Source organism: Puma concolor, chromosome A1 (genome assembly GCF_028749965.1).
Source record: "Puma concolor isolate L17-30 chromosome A1, mPumCon1.1.hap2, whole genome shotgun sequence".
Taxonomy (NCBI): Eukaryota; Metazoa; Chordata; class Mammalia; order Carnivora; family Felidae; genus Puma; species Puma concolor.
The window spans coordinates 79,384,082-79,397,502 of NC_141667.1; the positions used below are offsets into that span (position 1 = coordinate 79,384,082).

Consider the following 13,421-nt stretch of genomic DNA (forward strand, 5'->3'; position numbering starts at 1 on the left):
ATATACTGGAGTACAGGGATTATTTCTTATGTATAATGGATAGCAGGACTTCCACTTAGAAGTACTTAATTCTTATAGAATATTCAATGCTAAATTATCATAGGAGTACTTAATACCACATAGCTTTCACAAACACTTGACAGTGAATATTAACTCTGTTCTATTATCATGGTCTGTTTGTACTGAAAGCTAGGTAATAGTAAGGATAGAGAGGGTCATCCAAGTAATTGGCTAATTAAATTTCCAGGTCCCTGAGCAATTTACATAATAAACAAGGAGAATGAGCCTCTTCAATTTTTCAGTTAAAGGTTTTTTTAGGCACTGTTGCCAATAAAGAAAACAAGAAAAACAATGCATATATGCAATCATATCAACATTAACATAACCAGAATATGTGAAAGAGTAAATTCTCAAAATTCAGAAATGCTCATGAATATAAAAATGTAAGGTAATTCCTACATTCTTAATGCAAATAAATTTTCTTATGACCTTACCAATTTACCTTTTACCTTAGTTTCTCAAAATCTCCCCTAGAACTTTCAGAGTTACAGAGATGAAAAGTGGTTCCAACTATATCATCTGGATACTTTGTTTACCTTTCACTATCACAAGGTGAGGAGGAGGGCAGTGATCAGGGTACACAACATGTCCGACATGGAGCCTAGCCCTATTAAACCTTAGTAGTAAATTTCTACTCTCATTGACTCTTCTCACTTCTTCAGTGAAAAGAATGCAAAACCTTTTCATGATTCTATCAATTTGCTCTATGTGTTTTGTGACTTTTAGAAGTCCTAGTGACTTGAATATATTCAATTTAAAAATCTATTATATTACACATATTTTTTAAATTAACTTTAATTCTTTCCCTCCCCATAAAGCAGATGTCCGTCTTTGAAAATAAGCCATTTAGGGGCGATTGGGTGGCTCAGTCGGTTGAGCGTCGGACTTCAACTCAGGTCATGATCTCACGGTTTGTGGGTTCGAGCCCTGCATTGGGCTCTGTGCTGACAGCTTGGAGTCTGGAGCCTGTCTTTGGATTCTGTGTCCCTCTCTCTCTTTGCCCATTCCCTGTTTGTGCTCTGTCTCTCTCTGTCTCTCAAAAATAAATAAATAAGTGTAAAGAAAGTAAAGCCATTTTAACCACAAATAACTAATCCATAATGTTAAACTTAGTTATTTTGGACATTTATTATTACTACCATTTTTTTCAAATATGCTGCAGGGTTTGATAAAATAGGGTTAATGTGTGATGAAAAAGTGTATGAGGATGATGATATAAAAGAATTATAAGTCTTCCTGAGAACCTTTATAATGACAGGATATCATTGCCATAGTAATGGCAGACTGAATATATAAACAGACAATGCCAGACCACATATAAAAATAGAACCAATCCAAGAAGCTGAACCATACACTGTATGGCGAGTCAGCCCTAAATCAATAACTGATACCTTACCTCATACTTGTGCCCACTTTCACATTATGACCAGTTGGAGAAGGCCAAATATCATAACCAATCATAATGCTTTCAACCTATCTACCTATAGTGCTACCTATCCAGTGCTTCTTCTCAATAGAAGAGGTACCTATCCAGTGCTACCTATCTACCTATCCAGTGCTTCTTCTCAATTAGCATGTCAACCTATACCTTGGACCAGAACTTTTGATTAAGTACATTAGCACTTATTCGCTAGCCTTTTCTAATCTTGTGTATTGGATACATTTGCTATTTTAATATGCTATAGTGACTCATACATGTTGTATGCTTTTTATATCTTTGATGGCTTTCCAGGATTTATAACATGATTTATAACTATTTGGTATTCAGTAAATACTGGTTGAATATTAAACTAATGTGTTATCTTATTAATAATTTATTTTGTGATGTAATGTTAGTTGTAATATCCTAATAAAAACAAAAGTGAAAGATACTATTGGCTTATAAAATGGATTTTTAAAATAATTTAATATTTTTCAATATTAAACTGGAAATTATCTGTTTCAGGACTTCACTGAGCAGGTAATCTGTAAGCTGTTAACAAATACATGAATTAAACCATTTCTTAATGTCAATTAACCAGTAGTCTATTTATTTTATAGGATGATCAATCAGAGTCACCTTCAATTTTAATCTAATTCTAATGCTTTTACTTTCCAAATATTTACAAGTATATTTTCTTGTTTGTTTGGGTTTGTTTTGCTTATTTATTTTTTTATTTTTGTTTTTCATCACCTTGAATATCTCAGTGTGCTTAGAAATTAAAACTAACTGAATCAGTATGTCTTCACAATAACCATGTGCATGATACTTTTTACAAATAGAAACTGTCATGCTTATTGTTAAGATCCTTCTGGATCTTTCCTTAAGGTAGCTTTTAATTTCATGTCTCTTTTTCGTTTAATCTCCTCTTTACAACCAAAGTCCTCGTAAGCAATATTTTTGTGTTAATTCACTACTAATGTTATTTTTGGTTTTGTTCATCTCCTACTAGTGCATATAAAAGGTAGGGGAATATGAGAAAGAATGAAATTTGAATTAAAATATAGTTTCCATTTGGTGTGTAGTATGAATATCATAACCTTCAAATTTCTGCCTTACATTTAAATCTTTTATCTTATTTCACATGTTTTCTGTTTTAATGATAGTATATCCATCCTTATTAGAAGTTCAAAATAAGTCTCTTTTTAAAGTCTTCATTTTTGAGGTAATCCCAAGTATGCAGCATATATTTACTTCATAAGTACTGTTATTGAAATCACAAATGCTGCTGCTGCCACTAATGGCATTGCTACTGATAATGAAACAGAAACAGTGGAAAAAACCTAATATTCTTTTTGTTCTGAAACAATGAAAAAAATACCTACATTACAACATTTATAATGCTTATATAGTTTCCCCCCACCCCAAAGTTCTCTAATGCAGTATATTCACTTATTTTGTAGAAAGAGAATTGCCCTTGGAAGCAAACTGAACTATCATTTGCTATGTATCAGCATTTTCTTTAATTCTCCTTCAGGAGACCTTTCTTTCTTATTTCATGATAAGGCAGGAAAATAGAATGAGCCCAAGGGTATTATTTAATTACATGCTTTCTCAGCTAGAAATCAAATAGGTCACTTCTCTCTGACGGAAACCTTAATGATAAAGGAAGAAGGCATCAGAAATAATATTAGAATAATGATAGTCTCAAAGAGATCCTGATATAGGACAAATCAACATAATCTTCTAGGTCTCCATTAATAGTGACCTGGAGACACTTTTATGTTGACTTTCCAGTCCAAGCCAATATCCCATTTTTTCCTGTCAAATCCATGCCTCTATGCCTCTACCCTCCAATTTACTGGGTTAAATCTTCACTGGTAGTATTGGTACAATGGGTCCAATCCCCAAACCACAAATACCTACACAAGAAATGGTGACCCGACCCAAGACAATCAGAATCCACTTGTCACAATTTGAAATTGCTATTAGGTGATAGGTTTTTAAGGGATTGTATTTTAACATATGCTGGTCTCTTAAATAAAAAAGAAAAAATAAGTTTAAAAAACTTAGGTACTATAGCCCAATTTTCCTCCAGGACTTTGACAAAGTTGCCGGCAAACAACAACAAAAAAACCCCAAAAAACAGATTACAAAAAACACAATAATAAAGTAAATATTGAGAAACACAGGTAGGAATATCTTGAACTTGCAATGCATTTCCATTTCCTATTCTACTTGTTTTCCGAGTCCTAAATATATTTTGGCCTTTTGCATTTGGAATCCTAAAAGTAAAGTTTTCTTTTATTAAACTCATGTTGGTTTCCGGTATTTACAAATAATGTAAATACAAAACCAATGCCACATCTGCCAGCATAGTCTTGGCCAAGATAAACTGCTTTTGCAAATGTAGGTGTGCAAATTTCTATAATTCTAGATTACATTTTATACTAAAACCCATTAAATCCACGGATTCTCAAGGTCACAAACTGACAAAATAAAATAACTCCAGTGTACAGTGAGAATAAAAAATGTAAATTTTAAATCAGAAACTGTTATGGTTTTATCCAATAAGCAAATATCCTCCAGTGCCTATTTTCCTCCTAACGTTCAATTCTTTATCTTCTTAATTTTTTAACTCAGGTAATATAATTTCTCTCTGGTTGTATAAATTGTTCAGATTATCACCAGGGAGAGAGGAATAAGATAATCAATGGTGATCACACCCCAGGGAGCATCATTCCAGTCCATCTTGATGGTCTATATCTATTAGCAAGTGATCTATGCTAAAAATGTCACTGCCACACCGTAGAGAATCCTATTTGGCCCTACCTATTCCTACCTGTTCACAGGTAATGTTTCCTATTTTGTAATTATAAATCTTTGGTAATGATATTCTCCATTATGTAAATGAGTAAACAGAGCCAGAAAAGCTATCCAATTGGAAAGCAGATGAATGAGGACTGAAGCCCAGGCCTCCTATATATTCCCATAATCACACCACTACTCCACTTATAAGGCAGAAGAGGACACACAGGCACTAATGTGCTGAGTCAAGATTGTACTGTGTTCAAAAACAACATTATAACCTCTGCTTTTGAGATATTGAAGATCCCTGCGTGGATTTCCTAATGTAAAAAGCTATTATTAGGACCTAGCAGTGAGATACTGAACTCTGTGTGGTGGCTAATCATTTTTATTTGCGCTTTAATTATAACACTTGACTGTTTTCAATTAAAAATATATAAGCATTACTCCTTAATCTTATAACTTAAAAAATCTATATCCAGAGCAATGAGATTTTTGAGAAAGAATAAGATATATGTATATAAAACTGAAGTGACAGGTATGCTGGTAGAATGGCCTAGAATAAAGTTGTACTGACTCAGGTATTTGAAATATGGAGGGAAGCAAAAAGTAAATGCAAGAAGGAGGTAAAGTTTCAAGAGGGAATCCTATAGAATTTCATAAAAATCTTAGCTGTAAATGATTTGTACAGAATTTTACATAATATATGAGGTATACATACACACACATACACACACGCAACATGCCAAAAAATATATAGTGATATACACTTAATGTTTTTCCCTCATTGTGTTTTTCATTATTACTCATTTGCTTAGTTTCCGTATCCAATGTGAAAATTATTGGTAAAAATAAATGGAGTGCTCTTCTTTTTAAATACTAAAAGAACCTTGGGGCGCCTGGGTGGCGCAGTCGGTTAAGCGTCCGACTTCAGCCAGGTCACGATCTCGCGGTCCGTGAGTTCGAGCCCCGCGTCAGGCTCTGGGCTGATGGCTCAGAGCCTGGAGCCTGTTTCCGATTCTGTGTCTCCCTCTCTCTCTGCCCCTCCCCCGTTCATGCTCTGTCTCTCTCTGTCCCAAAAATAAATAAAAACGTTGAAAAAAAAATTAAAAAAAAAAAATAAATAAAATAAATAAATAAATAAATACTAAAAGAACCATGATGTATTCAGATTAAGTTTTACCTTTAAATACATACTCATAAAAATACAGAAATATATACAAAGAATAAATATATACTAATATAAACATTCTCATTTTGACCAATTATTTAATCTTCATAATATCAAGAAAGTAGAGAAGATATTATTCTCCTCATTTTTAAATTAGCATGCTAAGTGACTTGGGTAGGGTTACGTAGATGGCCTTTTCACAGCATGGTGGGGTCAACACGGTCAGACACCTGACACGTGGCTGGCTTCTAAGAGAGAACATGTCAAGTGTTCCAGGTGGACACTGCAGAGCTTTTAAGGTACAGTCTCAGCAGTTATACAAGGTCACTTCATCACATTCTATGGGTCCAGTCAGGTCACAAGGCTACCCCAGTTTCAGAGAGAGAGAAAAATAGCTCCATTTCTCTATGTTAGGAATGGAACAGAATTTGCATCCTTATTTAAGCCATCACTGTAGTAGTCTAGCATGGATTCACTCACCCTAGGATCCTTGAGACCAGAAATATGGCTTTCAACTTTAAAGATGATGACAGTCAAATAAGGGCCTCCCTAGTCTTCCATAGGTTATAAAATAGTTTTAATCTAATTTAGGCTCCTTGAGCAAGATAAAGCTTTTGCACAACTCTGGTATCAGTGATATTTAATATTAATACTATTAATAGAATATAATTAATATTGGAATATATCTGGTATCAGTAATGTTTAAAATTAATAATATTAATAGGGGTTATAGCTTATAAGACAAGTGAATTTCAAATAACCAGAATTTCCTTCAGCATTTTAGATTTCACGAGTTCTAAATCTAAATGAGATATATCCCATTAGATTTTTACTTGTTTTTTACTGTTTCAAAAGAGCTTTTACTGTAAATAAAGAGAAACACTGATTCTTACTCTAAGGACTGAGTAAATATATAAAAATAGGGTATTTACCAAGAAATAAAATGAGAGTTTGAAATACTTGTCCTGGTACGTGTATCATGAGTAAACAATGAGGTACCTGTGGAAATTCTTAATAATCAGTGGAAGAACACATAAAGAACATAAATGGTGTGTGATATTGAGATAAGTGCTTTTAAAAAGAAAACATGTCCCCATCATATGGGAATGTGTTTATGTCATACAGAAATTCATAAAAACCCTGCTGCTACTCTAATGGCAGTAGAAAGAGTTCTTGGAGCTCATTTTTTCAGTGATGGTTTTGAATCTGTGAACTATGGCATGGATCTCCCAGGCAGCTGGAATGGGGGAGAAGTTTTGGAATTTAGCCATTTGTGAAGGAAAAGACATTTTCTTCCATACAAACATTTGTGAAAGGATTTAGCATTACAGTGAACTTCACTGGTAATTATTAACTGAGCTTTGCTCTCAAAATTTCATAGAAACCTCAAAGCTCAACTCTAAAATCTATGTCCCTTGTTTTTAATCTCCTTGGATGCTGATCTTGTATCTAAAATAACTAAAAAGCCATACTGAGATGGTCCATTTTCATCTCAAATGTGGCATTTCAAAAACTGAATTCATAATTTTCTTGACAAACCAATTTCAGGCTTACCTTAATTATCTACTTTTTGGTTTCTGAGTAACTTCTCTCTCAGCCATTCCTATTTTTTTTCAGCTAACACTCTGTTGCAGGCCTCTGTGTATCACCTGAAATACTAAAAGGAGTATTCTTTTTCTTCCTGCTTCTAACCTGGTTATTAGGATTCACTTACATGCCACCTACCAGTTATTCTGAATCATGTTTTATCATATGGAATTCATACAACTTAGGCTACCTAACTTGATATGTAATACTCAGAGTTTTGGCACCCAAACTCTTCATCTGGATTTACCTCCTATTATATACACAATCACGGATAAGAAAAATGGCCTAATCGTATCTTTTCACAATTCCATTTGCTCGCCTGTGTCTATGCCTTTTTGCACAGTCTTCCAGTCCTCCACCCTTAAGGATCAACCTCCTCATATTCCATCTCCTCAAATTGCCAAAATGCACCTCCCTGTCCCTTAAGGTTTAGTTGTATCAATCATCAGTCTTGGGATTCTGCTTTTGCTCTCTCAACTTCTGCTCTCTTCTTTGTACCTCTAACCTTTATTTCCAAATCTCTTTGATCAGTGTATCATGTTTAGTCCTCTGTCAATTCTTGCTTTGATTCCTTTTATTCATGGCTTGTCACCTTCAATAGATGATAAGAATGCTGAAACCCATCTTAACTTATCTGTGGACCACATGCTGCTCAGAGTTGTTGGCTGTTTAAGTTGATTCACATAGTTCAATGAAGTAATAATATCACTTGGCTTTATAAAAGTAGCAGGGAATTTAAGGACTATGAAATAAATTTTTTCCTGATATGGACCTAACTCCAAGAATCACAATAAAATGTGATTTGGGTAGTTTATAAAAATATCAAATACCAGAGAATTAAGATGTTGCATATTAATATATAGTAATCAATGCTAATGGTTGGTTAACTGAAAGACTTCAACAAAAAGATAAGAAAATAATAACTAACTATAAATCATACACTAAGAAAATTACCACAAATCCCTTCTAAAATATGGCAATCTATACACAACAGCAAACAAGAAACCTTAGAACATGTCATAATATCCAAGAAACAACCTTTACAAAAGAAAAAAATTACTAAGAGAACTTAAGTCTCTGTTTTGTTATTTTATAGGCAGTATTGTACAATCCATTGTGATACACAGTATTGGGAAAAGAGGAGTCAAAATGATTTTCTTAAGATATCCATGGTTCAAGGTGCCTGGGTGGCTCAACTGTTTGAATATCTGACTCTTGGTTTTGGCTCAGTCATGATCCCAGGGTCATGGGATCAAGCCCCACATTGGGCTCCTCACTGAGCATGGAACCTACTTAAGAGTCTCTCTCTCTCTCTTCCCGTCTTACCCACTTATGCTCTCCTTCTCTCTAAAAGGAAAAAAAAAAAAAAAAGATTTCCATGACTCTATCCATTCTGGGGTTTTAATGAAAACTCTTATGTTATATTCAGATCTATTACAATATAAAACAATATGCAAAGGAACTTCCCTGAACCAATCGTATAGATTAAATTAAAACAAGACATAAACAAAACCAGGTAAAAATAGACAATGGAACTTTATGTCTAAGCAGTTATGGGTCATTACCTATCATATAGTGATAAGATAAATACTCTGTGGCTAAAAGAGGTATGCCTTAGACAGGTTGCTCAGGGGGCTGATTACTAAAGCAGACGGGTAAAGGAAAGCAACTAAATTTGAGGAACAGTGAATGAGATATCACTTATCCATATTGTTTATCAAGCACTGAATGGTAACCCCTTTTGAATACCAACCAGCACATCTGGGATTTAGTAAACAGGCATTCGAACAGAAATGACAGACTTTTCAAAAGAACACAAAAGTGATTTGAAAGTTCAGCTACAAAAATTTATTTTTATTTTCCCAATCTGTTGTGTTTTCTGTCAGATGCCATGGTTGGCATGGTGTTGGAGTCCCAGAGATAAAGTGAAATGAACCCAAGTCAGAGATGAGAAAGGATGTCTGACAGATGATGGACATTTGGGCCCTTGGAAACCAGTACATTCTCCCTTTGGGATGCCTTTTCAATGCCAGTTCGAGCAAGTCCCACTGTTCAAAATGTCAACAGTAGTTCTGTGATATGTGCTTCCTCAGAGTCCCTACAACTATGAATGTGGTTAGATGCCCTGTCTTCTGAGAATCCTGATCTTTCTAATATTGTTTCAGCCCACCTTCTACAAATCTCTATATGTATTATTTCTATGTGCAAAATAAAAGGAGCATAATTCCTCCCTGATCACAGTCCATGATACTGACTTGCTTTATAAATTTTCAACCTTTCGTGTGCTCACTGATTTTCACACTCTATCTTCAATAAGCCAAACATATCTTTTGTGTTTAATTTGTGATAGTTACAAGTAGATATTATTCAGCATTTAGTGAAAGATATGTGATATTTTGAATATGTGATAAATGGGCTAGAATTAGTAATGAAAAATAAATGAAGGGTATAAATGGCACTAAATTGAGAAACACAAAAACATTAGTGAGTTCCAAAAATTGACTCAAATAAACCATACAAAATAAAAAAGGAATAATCTACCTTTTAAAAAAGCTCTGAAACTGAAAAAAAATATTCAAGTTTTATTTTGAAGAACAATGAAAAATAATGACACGGAAAAGGATGCCAAATATTACAAATTATTGTATAGTTGTCTAAATTGGAAATAAAACATGCAGAAAACAAAACCGGCCCCAACCCATCCAATATAAAATGAGAAAATATTATTCTTTAATGAATTTTCAAAGATTAAAAATCATCAAAACCCTATTTATTTGGCTTTCTATACAAGAAATATTTTGAAAGCCAGATGAGACAAAATACTGAAAGGTAATGGAGTAAGGAAACTAGTGGGGCCAATTCTGTGATACTTGTTTTTAGTTTTGGTTATTGTTATTGTTCCTTATGTTTGGGGAACTTCCAAAGACACAAATATACATGTGTTAAAGTTTTCCACATTTTATCAAAACTACAGGGGCTAATGAGACCTATGAAAGTAAATGAATGATAAGAAAATTATCACACAGGATATTGGCTGTTGGACTAGCCTCAAAACCAAAAATTTGTAGTTAAGATTCATTTCAAACTCATATATGCAAAGCAGTGAAGATTTCAGAATTAGAAATATTTCTGCATTTGACAAAGTGGGGTCAAATGGATTTGACATTTATTCAGGGAAAATTCCAAATCAATACACCGTTGTAAAATTTGGAGAACAGAAACATTAAAATATATCATCTCAATTAGACATTAGCTCAGTATCATTGCAAAACACTGAAATTAATTTCTTCTTCACTTACTGTTTAATCTACTGCATTCATCCATCTTCAATTTATCACAACTCTAATTGTAGAAAGTTAAGTTTCATTTTTTGACATTCAAAATCACTTACACTTGGAAAATGCATTTCCGAAGAAACAGTTTTAAAGTCACTTAAGAAAATGCGGTTATTTTCTCTGAGATAAAAGAATTTTTGAATCAATATACACGATTTTAAATTTCTTGAAAATTATTATTTTAGGATGGCAGATTGGACATGATGACACTTGTCTGGTTGCTTGTAACTTGCCTATTCAGTCTATTCACACTCCTATACGTATTCATGCTGTCATCAGGGGAATTTGGAATTGCTTATACTGCAAAAGTATGCTCTGATCTAGGAGTGAATTTTGTTAGAAATGTAAACACTCAACTTTGGAGAAAAAAATAGGTTTTCATTTTTTATAGTTATGGACTTTAGAAAGCAAAATGTATTTATACTTATCATAGTCTATTAATTTGTTTTTACCAAAGTCCAGCACTATACAAAATTAAAACAATAGTAACTAACAATAACATTGATGTTATGTTTTAGTTTCTAAATATTATGGTTTTGATATTTATGGATTCAGATAATCCATAATTGCATTTAAAATTACTTAAATCTTTTAAAAATATTTTTCCCATGTAATTTTCCTCCACTAGATACAGCATCTATTTTTAGAAGTAGTGCATATTATTTTAATTCCAATTTTCCTCAGATAAAATCAGATAAAATTTATTCCAGAAAAAAAAGAAATAAGGTCGAAAAATAACTCTTTTTATCACAGCAAAGATAGTTTGAAAGGGGATACAATCTATTTATTTCTAATAAGATTGGAAAAAATACAAAACAATAAATTACAAAAAGAATACTTAATTTAGAGGTAAAATATTAATAATATCTATTATCTTCTGAGGAAAAATGTCACAAAATTGATAGAGTATTTTATTCCAAGTGGGCAAATATCTATCAAGCAATATGGCAACATAGACCATTTCTTAGTGACCATTGTATCCTTGCACTTGTAAGAATATCTGGTATATAGTACAGGGATAATTGATATTTGTTAAATTAATGAATTGATGAATATATGCCTTTTGACTCTTCTAAGTTAAAAGATCTCATGTCTTCACTTGTAGCCAGTATTCACTTGATAGAGGTTCTGAAGATCATTTATATACCTTTTGGGCCACCAAAAATGGTGAACTCAAAGAAAAATAAAAGAAGTTCCCATTTTCTAATGTGGAGTTTTGAGCAAGGGAAAAGGGGAAACCATCGCATAAATATAATGACTTTGTATAGCAATTAATATGAGAAAAAATATGGATTAGAAGAATGTATGTATGGTTAAAAATGCAATGTATATTGGCATATTTTATGTACATTACCTACTTATGTATAGAAGAACTTGCCACATTTTTAACCAAATCTTTGGTATTTTTCACACTTTTACTTCTTACAGTCCATCATAACTGCCAATAGTCTTATGTGGCAACTCATGCTAAAATGTTTGTCCTAATGTGAAAAGCAAGCCTATATAGTGATTGTCTCTGCTACTGGCTGGGCTATTGTCCTTCAAGATTAGAGAGAGAGCCTAGGAAACAGGCAGAATTGGAAAGAGAATAAAGGGATTGCGATACTTCTAGAGTTGTTTACACACATGGGTGAGTAACTGGGAAAAAAGAAGAGATGATACTGAAGGTACATAAGTGGCAATTAAAAATCTGACACTACCCCAGAAAACGATGGGGCTCATGTTTAAAACTCTAATCTCTGAATATCAAAGACAGCATTTTTATCATGAATGAGTTTTACTTCTTTTTGATCTTATCCACTACATGCCATAATCAATTTCCATGGAAACAAAGAGAATGAGAGAAAAAAAGAGAGAGAGAGAGAAATGGAGATTGATATTCTTAGGATAAGTGACCATCCCTTGTCAGAGGAGGACAGAGAACCTTGACTGACAGTCATTCAGACCTCAGCAAACATGTGATGATTGCTTTCTTGATATTGAACACTGTTCAATACTTGGATAAAAGCTTGAAGAAAGTAAGGGAGCAATTCATGAATACATCTGGACCAAGAATTTTTAAGGCAGAAGGAATAAGAAGTGCAAATGTCCCAGGTGACTGGAAGGGTAGTAGGAGAGTGGGCAGTGTAGGGTGTGGTGGGAGATAAGCTCAAAGAAACAGCAGGAGGCCTGATCTTGGAAGTCCCAGCAAGGACTTTGATTTTTATTGTAAGATGAGAAAAGAATGGAGAATTTTGAAGAGAAATAATATGGTTTTGCTTACTTTTTAGTAAAATCATGTTTGGTGCTATTTGGAGAACAGATTATAGAGAGCTAAGCTTGGGAAGCCAGGAGACCAGTAAGGAGGTGCTGGAAATAACTCAGGTAAGAGGCAGTGGTAGCTGTGCAGACAAGAAGGGGCCAGTTATGGATATAATTTGAACATTATGCCAACAGAATTTGCTGATGGATTGAAAATAAGGGATCAATGTGGTAGCCCAAGAGCGCAAGCAACAGGAAAAGATATGTTTTTCCAAAAGTAAGCAGGTAGGCTTCAACCAGAAGGAAAAACAATGCACAGTAGGCCAAAGCAACAAATGTCTGCAACAGTTCCTGAGAAGGTATAGTAGGCACAATGAAAAAGAGAGGAGGCCAATTATCATCACTGTACCACATGGTTAGAAACAGATCATCAGTAGGAGCCATTTGATGTTGATACCTGGAGTTTTACACTACAACTCCTTAAATTTCTAGTACCCAAGATCTGGGTTTTTTATATCATCTGCGACAAGACTAGCTACAAGTTTTGGTCAGGTGGTCCTTTCCATTGGTTAAAAAAGAAGCAAAGGCTAGCAACTGGTAAAAAAAAAAAAAAAAAAAAAAAAAAAAATTGGAATGTATATCCTTGGGTATTTAAAAGAAAACAGGAAGTAATAATGATAAAGGTAGTGTCACTTTTATTACATGGCCTTGTACTTGATGCCAGAAACTGACCGCTGGGCAACAAAAGACCCTGATGTGGTTTTTCCCCAGGAGTACAGACAAACAAGGATCCCACTAG

General features: G+C 33.8%; 1 long non-coding RNA gene across 3 annotated transcripts in view; it reads right to left on the minus strand.

Annotated features, from left to right (window-relative positions):
• The window catches only part of LOC147584249 (uncharacterized), a 151,791-nt gene that overhangs the window by 67,948 nt on the left and 70,422 nt on the right, over positions 1 to 13,421 (minus strand). The window lies entirely within an intron of this gene.